This window comes from Rattus rattus, chromosome 7 (assembly GCF_011064425.1).
Source record: "Rattus rattus isolate New Zealand chromosome 7, Rrattus_CSIRO_v1, whole genome shotgun sequence".
Lineage (NCBI taxonomy): Eukaryota > Metazoa > Chordata > Mammalia > Rodentia > Muridae > Rattus > Rattus rattus.
The window spans coordinates 9,966,992-9,978,316 of record NC_046160.1 but is presented as its reverse complement, the minus strand read 5'-3'; the positions used below and the strand labels follow the sequence as shown (position 1 = coordinate 9,978,316).

Genomic DNA, 11,325 nt, shown 5'->3' with positions numbered 1-11,325 from the left:
TACCACCCTTTCCATATCTAGACTTTAGAATTTCCAAAAGGAAGAAATAACAGACAAATTATGCTACTAAATACAAGACTAGATTTGGGGCCTCTGGAGTCTGCTTCAGATGCTGAGGACATGGCTCAGATGTTAATGTGCTTGCTCTGCACTGAATTTAATCCCCAGGACCCATGTAAAAAGCCAGGCGTGGTAGGACAAGCTTGGAATCCCAGCGCTGGGTAAGCAGAAATAGGCTGATCTTTGTTAGTTTGCCTAAGCATTGGGACCTGAGTCCCTGTAAGCCATTCTCTCACAAAAATCAAAGTCGGAGCAGGGTATGGTGATCAGCAAGACGTCCCTGTGGGTAGTGGTGCTGTGAGTCAAGCTTAGTTCCCAGAGCCTAAGTGGTGCGAAGTAAAAATCAACTCCTGAAAGTGGGCCTCTGACCTTCGCATACCAGGATTAGTCCTGTGTGTGTACTTACACAGAGGAGACACACACACACACACACACACACACACACACCACAGAAAGAGAGAGAGAGAGAGAGAGAGAGAGAGAGAGAGAGTGTCTATACCACAATTCGAGGAGTCTTTTGCTCCTTACTTGAGAATATCAGCATCTCTCAGGTTACAGTCATTTCCCTTGGCACCTATGACACCTCTAGCTGACTTCTTCCCTCCCCTAAATATTTATCTTTCCCAAGTTAACCCTCCTAAGAACGATCTTGTTCTTTCAGCCACTCCAGGTCTCTTTCCTTTACTTTCCCCAAATCCTTTGAGCGAGGGAGAGAGTGTGTGAGCCAGCAGGAGCATAACAGGACCACTCTGAATCAAGTCACTGTGTTCCTATTCTCCTACTCTACCCCATCCTCACCCCCACCTGCTTCTAAACCTCCTGATACTTCCTTAGCTCTGCTTTCTTGACTCCTGACTTCCCTAAATAAAGGCGAAGCATCACACTCTCCCAAAAACGTGATAGAAACCAATATTTTTAATCTCTACCCATAAAAGGCTATAATAATAATAATAATAATAATAATAATAATAATAATAATAATCCAATCTATTTAAACCAGTCAAATTTAAAGGTCATAGGAGAAAGAGTTAGGCATAAGAAATATTTGACCCAAGGGTTTATTTTCTACTTTTTAAATGGGTCACTTGGTGCCCGATTTTAACTATAAAGTGGCCCTGGTTTTATTGAGGCATTATTTATAGACAAAATATCCCATCCATATTGCTATCTGGTTATTTCCCTTGATTGCTAGAAGTGGAGATTCCCTAGCTGATTAAAGTTTCTGAATAGAAGAAGTGTTTAGTTAAGTGATTGGAACAGTGCACGCAGGTATGAAATCGAAGGAACTGTTTCCCCAGTTGTTTTCTTCCCTGACTTTACTTGGATGGCTAAGGTCATGCTTGATCTTTTAAGGCTACACCTGAGTGATTAAGGTCACACTTGGTTGGTTAAAGTCACACTTGGGTGGTTAAGGTCGTACTTGGTTGGTTTAAGGTCACACTTGCATGGTTGAGGTCACACTTCGTTGCTTAAGGTTATACGTGATTAGTTAAGGTCATACGTGGTTGGTAAAGGTCAATCTTGGTTGGTCAGACTATAATAATGAGTATCTCTGCAGAGGTTCTGGGCGAGCACCCAGAGCTGAGCACTACACTAAGCATCTTGCATTTGAGTCTATAATCCTTGAAACAGTCTGTCTGTCTGTCCTTGGCTCCATCTTTACGGGAGAGAAAAACGATTCAGGGAGACATCATCACACACCAAGCCACAGAGATGAGAGCAAGCCCTCAGCACTCTGCTGTGCACAGCCTTCCCCCATGGAGACATGCGTTTCTCAGGGAAGCTCCACAGAGCCACTCCCTCCTGAGACCCCCAAGACAGAAGAGTGGCTCTGTAACAGATGCGCGGTGTGATGAGAACAGGAGATGGGAACAGGTCACCTGTGGCCGGACCACAGGGCAGCAGTTCTCAGAAAATGCCAGGACTGCTGCTTCCTGATTCTTTGCTGTCTTTTACCCCTGACTCAAGCTACACTTGAGGAAATGACTGACACCTCATGGGTGACATCTCCCCATGCCTCACCCCAACTTCTGCCAACAGTTCTGATGCCCCCGGACTAGCAGCTCAGTGATACCCCATCTAAAACTCACTACTGTAATCTACAACTTTCGTTCTTTAGATTCACGAGACAAGAGCCTGGAGGCCACTAACCTGATGGAAGGAAGCGTTGTGTGACTGAGAGTCTGGCACCCCTCCTCCTGAGTAAGATGGAGGGCCTCTTTTGCATTCAAAGACACTATTTGAATTTTCCCTGTATCAATATTACTGCTAATGTACTTTCTGCTCAACAAATAAAAATGTATATTTAAAGAAAGGAGGGAAGGGAGGGGAGGAGGGAGAAAGGGAGGAGGGAAAGGTAGAAAAAAGAAGGAAGGAAGGAAGTTTAGTCAATCTAAGGGCAACCTTAAGGCCATCGTGGTCAAGTGACAAGGCTCCCAATGTCGACTGGCCCTCATCTGTGGGGACATTCCCTTTGAACCTACTATAGCAGATCAAAGCTGGTGTTTTCTTTCGTTGGTTTTGAAAAGTGGTTGGTTTTTTGCTTGGACTTTTTATTTTCCTTTCATCTCAGGCTTCCTTCCGTCTCCTTTTGGCCATCTGAAATGTTAGAATTCTGGAATTCACTTCATTTAAGGAGAAGGCACTGAATGGTAAAGAAGCATTTCTCAGCAGTGCACCAACTCAGCTGGCTTGCCCTCCCCCACTCCCAAAGCAGCCCTGCCTCCTGAAGAAGCAAGATAGCAGCCATCCGAACACTGCTATGGCTGGCAGGCTTAGTCTGTCTAATTCGGGACACCTTCTCCGTGGATGGCTTTGGTACCATTCTATTCAGAGACAAGACAAATGGAAGACCGTTGGCAAGGAAGACAGATGTTCAGACAGTCCACAGCAATTCATGCAAAGAGGAGGAAGCATTCTATTGAAACAGAGTTACCAGGAGCTTATTCACAGCCAGGACTGCAGAGAGTAGCTGTCTCTACATCTGAAAAGGAAATGACTCTGCTCTCTAAGCCTCTTTAATGGAGCCTTCATGAAATCCAGTCTAATTCCCATCTGCTGGATGTGAAAGTTTCCGTCCAAGGCTTTGCTATATGTTGATATTTCTTTTCTATTACAAAGCTTTGTAGTTGCCCCGTGATGATGCAAATACCTGTATAAAACCCAAAGCCTGGAGCTGCCTCCCAGCCTCACCTGCCTGGAGAGGAAAGAACCCGCCCACCACTGCTCATTCTCCCTCAACACATTCCAGCATTCACCCACGCAAAAGCACAGCTCTCACTCTTAAGGGAATAGATAGTGTTTATTCTGGAGACAAATATGAGTGACAGTTACCTCCAAATCTGAAAGTGGTAAGTTTTTGTCAAGTTTTTATAGTTACAGAAGAAAGGAAAGGCATAAATCAAGGGACTTTGCAAACACATGGGGGGGAACATACAGTCATAGCAAGGACGTTCTTAGCTACAGGCATTCTTAGCTTTTGGGTTAATGGAAAATAGTGGTCTGTTCATCTACTACATCTCAGATTATTTCATCTGATATTTACAAGGACATTAGATCAGATACACAGAAGGGCAATGAATGACTATCAAGGGGCTAACGATAGATCAAGATAATTTGGTCCCAGATCTGCAACATTCTAACTCATGGTAGTCACAGGAATTCTAATCTTTAATACAGGTGTGGTTTGTCTTGTTTTGTTTTTTGGAGAACTCTGGTTCACACGGACAGTAATGAGGCACTAAAGGATTCTTCTTCCAGGTTTCTTCATCCTACATGACAAATAGACCCTTCTTGTCTCTGGAGATACCCTCCAGGCTTCCCAAGAACAGGAATGCAGGGATTTCCGTAGGTGGCCTTCTTAGAGAGTCCTGGGGACCCTGTGAAACTCCCCGGGGGTTGATTTGAGTAAGATGAGAATCACGTAAAGAGACGGCTCTCAAGTTTTCAAAAAGAGCTGAGCTCAGTGTGGATGACCATGCAGGCCGAGATCTCTTCCCAGGGAAGACTGCAGTAGTCACCAGTGACGTTCACACCCATGGGGAAACGAGCTGCCATTCAGTCAGCTGCTCGCAGGGAGAGAGAAAGGAAGCAACAGCCCCATCTGGGGAAGCTTCCTCTGCATGGAGGGACAACAGCTCTCTGACCCTACAGATCAGCTGATCACCCTGAGGACTGGGCTCCATTGAGTTTATCAGGAAGCCTTTTTATTTAAAACAGAAACAGATTAACTATTTCTTTGGACTTGGTTTCAGTTTGGGGAAAATGTTTTATGATTATATTTTTTGTTTGTTTTTTTTCTTCAGATACCATTGAAGTAGTATCCACAAGAGCCTGATGCTTTTCAAATCAAAGATGGAAACATGATATAAAGTATTGATGGTTCAGCATGGCTCTCAGGGAAAACGTGAGGTGGTGGACCGTGAGATGTAGCCTGGTAAGATTGAGCTGGGTTGAATGCCCTGGGGAACCAAAGGGACTATAGGAGCTTCATCTGCTCCCAACACCAGGCCCCTGTCTAGTAGCCACAGCCCTGCATAGAGAAAGTTGTAGCTATCAATCACATACTGGGAAGCACCCCCAAGATCCTCCACATGCAGATGAGGCATCCCTAACATCTCAGGACAAGCCAAGAGGAAGCACCTACTGTCAGACCCCACCCCACCCCAAAACTGTATATAAAATCCTATCCAGAAGGAATAAGTGTGTGAGAATTACTCCATTGCCTGAGAGCATCTGTCCTGTAAGAGCTGTAACACTGCCTGGGAAGAGAGTGTTCTCCCAAAGCTTTCCCTGCTAGAAGGTTCCCTGTACCTCTCTCACTAGCTGGCCCTCTCTCTGGTCAGCACAGTAGGAGCAACAGTAGTGGCCTCAGCAGAAGTGGCAGAGGCATTTCCCTTTCCCTGCCCACTCGATATCCCCTTGAATTCTCTACCAGGCCAGGCCAGAAACCTCCACAGATAGCATCCATTACACAGAGCCTTAGGAGAAGACCCTGTCAAGTATGGGCTAAGGGGCCTGGGTCTTGGGTTCCATGTGGCTGGACTGACTCTCATCTTTCTTTTTAATTGAATATTTCATGTATTTACATTTTCAAATGTTATCCTTTCCTGATTCCTCTGGAACCCCTCCTATCCCATCCCCCCCCCTGTTTCTATGAGGGCGCCACCCACCCACCCACTCCCTCCCAACCCCCTGCCCTGGCATTCCCTATACTGACCATTGAGCCTTCACAGGACCAAAGGCCTCTCCTCCTATTGATGCCAAACAATGCCATCCTCTGCTACATATGTGACTGGAGCCATAGGTCCATCCCTGTGTACTCTTTGATTGGTGACTTAGTCCTTGGAAGCTCTGGGGACTCTTGTTGGTTGAACAACTCTTGTTGTTCTTCCCATAGGGTTGCAAACCACTTCAGCTCCTTCAGTCCTTTCTCTAACTCCTCAATTGGGGTCCCCCATGCTCAGTCCAATGGTTGGCTATGAGCATCCACCTCTGTATTTGTCAGGCTCTAGAAGAACCTCTCAGGGGACAGCTCTAACAGACTCCTGTCAGCAAGCACTTCTTGGCATTCCCAATAGTGTCTGGGTTTGCTGACTGTATATGGGATGGATACCCAAGCAGGTCAGTCTCTGAATGACCTTTCTTCCAGTCTCTGCTCCACACTTTGTCCCTGTATTTCCTTTAGACAGGAGCTATTCTGGGTGAAAAATTCTGGATGAATGAGTGGCCCCATCTCCCAATTAGGGGACTTGTCTAACCTCTGGATATGGTTCTCCCTCTACTTTGTTGGCCATTTCAGCTAATCTCATCCCCTGTTGGGTCCTTGGGAACCTCTTGCTTTCCTGGTATCTGGAAACTTGCTCGTGGCTACCCCCAGTTCCCCATCCCTCGTTACTGCACACCTCTGTTCAAATTCCTGACCCTCTTCTCCTCCCATACCCGATCCTGCTTCCCCCTTTTCCCCCTCCCCCTCCTCTATTCCTCCCAAGTCCCTCCTACCCTCTTCTCCCATGAGTACTTTGTTCCTCCTTCTAAGAAGAACTGAAGCCTCCACATTCTGGTCTTCCTTCTTCAGCTTCACATGGTTTGTATATTGTATCTTGGATATTCCAAGTTTTTGGGCTAATATCCACTTCTCAGTGAGTGCATATCTAATAATTTCATGAAATTATTGTTTTTTAATAGCTGAGTAGTACTCCATTGTGTAGATAAACCACATTTTCTATATCCATTCCTCTGTTGAAGGGCATCTGGGTTCGTTCCAGCTTCTGGCTATTATAAATAAGGCTGCTATGAACATAGTGGAGCATGTGTCCTTGTTATATGTTGGAGCATCTTTTGGGTATATGCCCAGGAGTGGTATAGCTGGGTCCTCAGGTAGTACTATGTCCAATTTTCTAAGGAACCTCCAGACTGATTTCCAGAGAGGTTGTATCAGCTTGAAATCCCACCAACAATGGAGGAGTGTTCCTCTTTCTCTACATCCTCACCAGCCTCTGCTGTCACCTGAGTTTTTGAACTTAGCCATTCTCACTGGTGTGAGGTGGAATCTCAGGGTTGTTTTGATTTACATTTCCCTTATGACTAAGGATGTTGAATGACCTTTGGGTGCTTTTTGGCCATTCAATATTCTTCAGCTGAGAATTCTTTGTTTGGCTCTGTGCCCCATTTTTTAATGGGGTTATTTGGTTCTCTGGAGTCTAACTTCTTGAGTTCTTTGTATATATTAGATATTAGCCCTCTATCAGATGTAGGATTGGTAAAGATCTTTTCCTAATCTTTTGGTTGCCATTTTGTCCTAACCACAGTGTCCTTTGCTTTACAGAAGCTTTGCAGTTTTATAAGGTGCCATTTTATGAGGTGTCAATTGCTGATCTTAGAGCATAAGCCAATGGTGTTCTGTTCAGGAAATGTTCCCCAGTGCCCATGTGATTAAGAATCTTCCCCACTTTCTCTTCTATTAGTTTGAGTGTGTCTGGTTATATGTGGAAATAATTGATCCACTTGGACTTGAGCTTTGTACAAGGAGATAAGAATGGATTGATCTGCATTCTTCCACATGTTGACTGCCAGTTGAACCAGCACCATTTGTTGAAAATGCTGTCTCTTTCCCACTGGATGGTTTTAGCTCTTTTGTCAAAGATCAAGTGACCATAGATGTGTAGGTTCATTTATGGGTCTTCAATTCTACTCTATTGATCTACCTGCCTGTCTCTGTACTAATAACATGCTATTTTTATCACTATTGCCCTGTAATACTGCTTGAGGTCATGGATGCTGATTTCCCCCAGAAATTCTCTTACTGTTGAAAATAGTTTTCACTATCCTGGGTTTTTCTTATTCCAAATGAATTTGCCAATTGCTCCTTCTAACTCTATGAAGAATTGAATTGGAATTTTGATGGGGATTGAATTGAATCTGTAGATTGCTTTTGGTAAGATGGCCATTTTTGCTATATTAATCCTACCAATCCATGAGCATGGGAGATATTTCCACCTTCTGCATTCTTCAATTTCTTTCTTCAGAGACTGGAAGTTCTTGTCATTCTGATCTTTTGCCTCCTTGGTTAGAGTCACACCAAGATATTTTATATAACTTGTGACTATTGTGAAGGGTGTTGTTTCCCTAATTTCTTTCTCAGCCTGTTTATCCTTTGAATAGAAGAAGTCTTCTGATTTGTTTATTTTATATCCAGACACTTTGCTAAATTGTTTATTGGGTGGAATTTTGGGGGTCACTTAAGTATACTGTCATATCATCTGCAAAGAGTGATATTTTGAATTCTTCCTTTCCAATTTGTATCCCTTTGACCTCCTTTTGTTTTTCAATTTCTCTGGCTAGGACTTCAAGTACTATCTTGAATAGGTAGAGAGAGTGGGCAGCCTTGTCTAGTCCCTGATTCTAGTGGGATTTCTTCAAGTTTCTCTCCATTTAGTTTAATGTTAGTTACTGGTTTGCTGTATATGGATTTTACTATGTTTAGGTATGGGCCTCGAATTCCTATTCTTTCCAGGACTTTTATCATGAAGGGGTGTTGAATTTTGTCAAATGCTTTCTCAGCATCTAATGAGATGATCATGTGTTTTTTTTTTCTTTGAGTTTGCTTATATAGTGGATTACATTGTTGGATTTCCATATATTGAACCATTCCAGAATCCCTGGGATGAAGCCTCCTTGATCATGGTAAATGATTATTTTGATGTGTTCTTGAATTCGGTTTGCAAGAATATCATTAAGTATTTTTGCATCGATATTCATAAGGGAAATTGGTCTGGAGTTCTCTTTGTTGGGTCTTTGTGTGATTTAGGTATAAGTGTAATTGTGGCTTCATGAATGAATTGGGTGTTTTTATTGTCATTGAAGACCAGCCTTACTCCATGGTGATCTGATAGGATGCAAGGGATTATTTTAATCTTCTTGTATATATTGAGGCTTGTTTTGGGACCAATTTTATGGTCAGTTTTGGAGAAGGTACCATGAGGTGCCAAGAAGAAGGCATATTCTTCTGTTTTAGGATGAAATGTTCTGTAGATATCTGTTAAATCCATTTGATTCATAAATTCTGTTAGTTTCACTCTGTCTCTGTTTAGTTTCTGTTTCCATGGTCTGGACTGGAGACTGGTTGGGGTGATCACTGTGTTCTCTGTGCCCACATGGCCAGCTTTAGAGGATTCAAGGAGCAGAGGCATGTGCTTTTCTACTAGTGTGTGTGTGTGTGTGTGTGTGTGTGTGTGTGAGAGAGAGAGAGAGAGAGAGAGAGAGAGAGAGAGAGAGAGAGAGAGAGAGAGAAATAGTAATAAGGAAGAAAATGAATTCTCTCAGCCACTGAGCTGGGAGAACCTGCAATTCCTGACTTGACTTAGGAGGCCCTGGTTCCTTGAAAACTGAGCGAACAGAGGCTTGATGGGAGCTAAATAGTTTGACCAAATGCAGCAACCACTGCTACCAAGTCAACTTTTAAAACTCTAGTCTGGGCAAACCCCAGAGCAGGGTCAGCATTGCACTTACAACAGTGCTGCCCCTGTGCTGTCTTCACTTACAAAATGGAAGGTGCCAGGAATGCTTGTGAAGAAAGGATGGATGGAGGCTAGAGATATGGCTCAGCAATTGAGAACACTTGAAGTTCTTCTAGATAACCAGGGTTCAGTTCCCCGCACCCACAGCGGATGGCTTACAAGTCTCTGTAACTCCAGTCTCAGGGGAGGACATCCTCTGGCCTCTTGAGGCATCTTGCATACATGTGCAACACATGAACTCATGCAAGCAGACCTAGACACATAAATATAAATAAATAAATCTTTGAAAGACAGAAATGATGGATGAGATCATGTCATGTAGAAAGAATTATACAGCAATTCCCCAAAGTATTCAAGCCTGGTTCTCTCTGGGGTCAGGGACAAGCACTGAGAAGGGGGAGGGGAGTGGGTAGAGCAAACCCTTTCCTGTTAGAATGAATTTATGTATCACATGTGCAATTAACATATAATACAGGTGGCAACAGCACTTGGTGTGGGAGCTGCAGCCATGGCTGTCACTATTAAGGGAGCACGAAGGGAAGAGTTCATCCTCTGCCTATTTGCAGACCCCTCAAGCCAGCTCACTAGAAAAAAAATGACCCTGAGGTACCAGCCCTCCTGCAGGAGCTGCAAAGTGGGATACAGATTGGTGTGGCCGCTGGCTCGGACTGACTATTGAAAAATCGCTAGGCAGCTGGGTGATGGGGATAAAGTCATTGCGAAGTCTGATTGTGAGTTTTCTCAGAATAGGACAGTGCAGTACAAACCTGGATGGCTACTCTCCAAGCTGCTGATGGAGGACCGTGCGCGGGGGAGGAGCTCATACAGAACGTGATCAGTTTCCATTGCAAGGCTCTGCTCGGACAGCCCAAAAAGGGTGGAACCTTCCTTGAGTTCCGAAATGGCATGCTGACCATCTCGCCCACCTGCCACAGCTGCACTCTGTTGGAGAGGATTGAGTTCTACAAACAGAACAAGGAGAATATCGGGCAGAGGTTCGCCGGAGGAGGCATGGTAAGCTTCGATGTCTTCCCCAAGGGCTAGGATAAGCCCTTATAGCCTCGGCCTGGATGAGGACAACTTCTACACCATCCACTTCTTTGGGAATGAGATCAGTCCTTGCGGGAATGACATTGAGATCTATACAGACCCCTGATAGTTGCCCATAGCCATGGTCTCCCCTGAAGACACTATACAATGATGCAGAGGGCTTTTCTTCCCAGAGATACCCCACGAGGCATGACAGTACCTACAGCTGAACATTGAGACTATCACAGAGCTCTGGTCAGGCTTGAAGAGAGAACCATGGGGTGCCGCGGTTCCTCTCCCTCTGGCCCAACATGTACAGTCATGTAGGGTACCACACTGTCCACACAAAGGACCAGGCTCTGTGTGGCAACCATCGAAGCCTGGTGGCTTCTGATGAGAGGCATTCCTGTGCTCTGCACAGATGGCCCTGGCTTCTGATGCTGCTGGTCTTTGGGACAGAATAGGTTTCATCCTAAAGATTAGCGAGTGAGTTATGCTATAAAGCGTGCTAGCCACAGACCGACAAGAATGGCAGAAAAGGGACATTACTCAAAGGACTTTGTCACAAATATTAAAGTTCCCAAATCAAAACAAAAAAATGACAATAAAAATTCAAAATGAACCAGTTAACTCCCAAAGTCCCTTCCACATGAGCCACTGAATAGGGCTCCTTACCAAGCGGTCAATCCCACTGCCTCTTGTAAATGCAGTTGTGTGGTTTTACTAACACAGTGGGGCAATTTCGCCATCTAGTGGCCACTTTCGAAATTAATCCTCTTCCCTCAGCCTTTCAAGAGCATCACCCCACACTAGGCTTCTAAACACTGGTATTGTTCCTGAAGACAAAGAAAAAAAAAACGATTTTTAAAAAGTCTAGAAGCGGGTTGGGGATTTAGCTCAGTGGTAGAGCACTTGCCTAGGAAGTGCAAGGCCCTGGGTTCGATCCCCAGCTCCGAAAAAAAGAACCAAAAAAAAAAAAAAAAAAAGTCTAGAAGCAAAGAACATAACCAAAGATATGGAAATGGCTGAATGTTTTAGGGTACTTCAGGGATTCAGTGTTTTATGAATTGTTAAAGGTAGATTTAGATTAAAGAAATTGGCAGAGATTTGTGTAGTATGCTATTGAGTGGGAAAAAATAACCTGCTGCAAAAAAACTTAATGCATATACATACATACATACATATATACATACATACATACATACATACACATACATAT

The 11,325-nt window shown here is 44.1% G+C and overlaps 1 pseudogene; it reads left to right on the top strand.

Annotated features, from left to right (window-relative positions):
* Window positions 1-9,585: 9,585 nt before the first annotated feature.
* LOC116905808 lies at window positions 9,586-10,320 on the top strand (annotated as a pseudogene).
* Window positions 10,321-11,325: the final 1,005 nt, after the last annotated feature.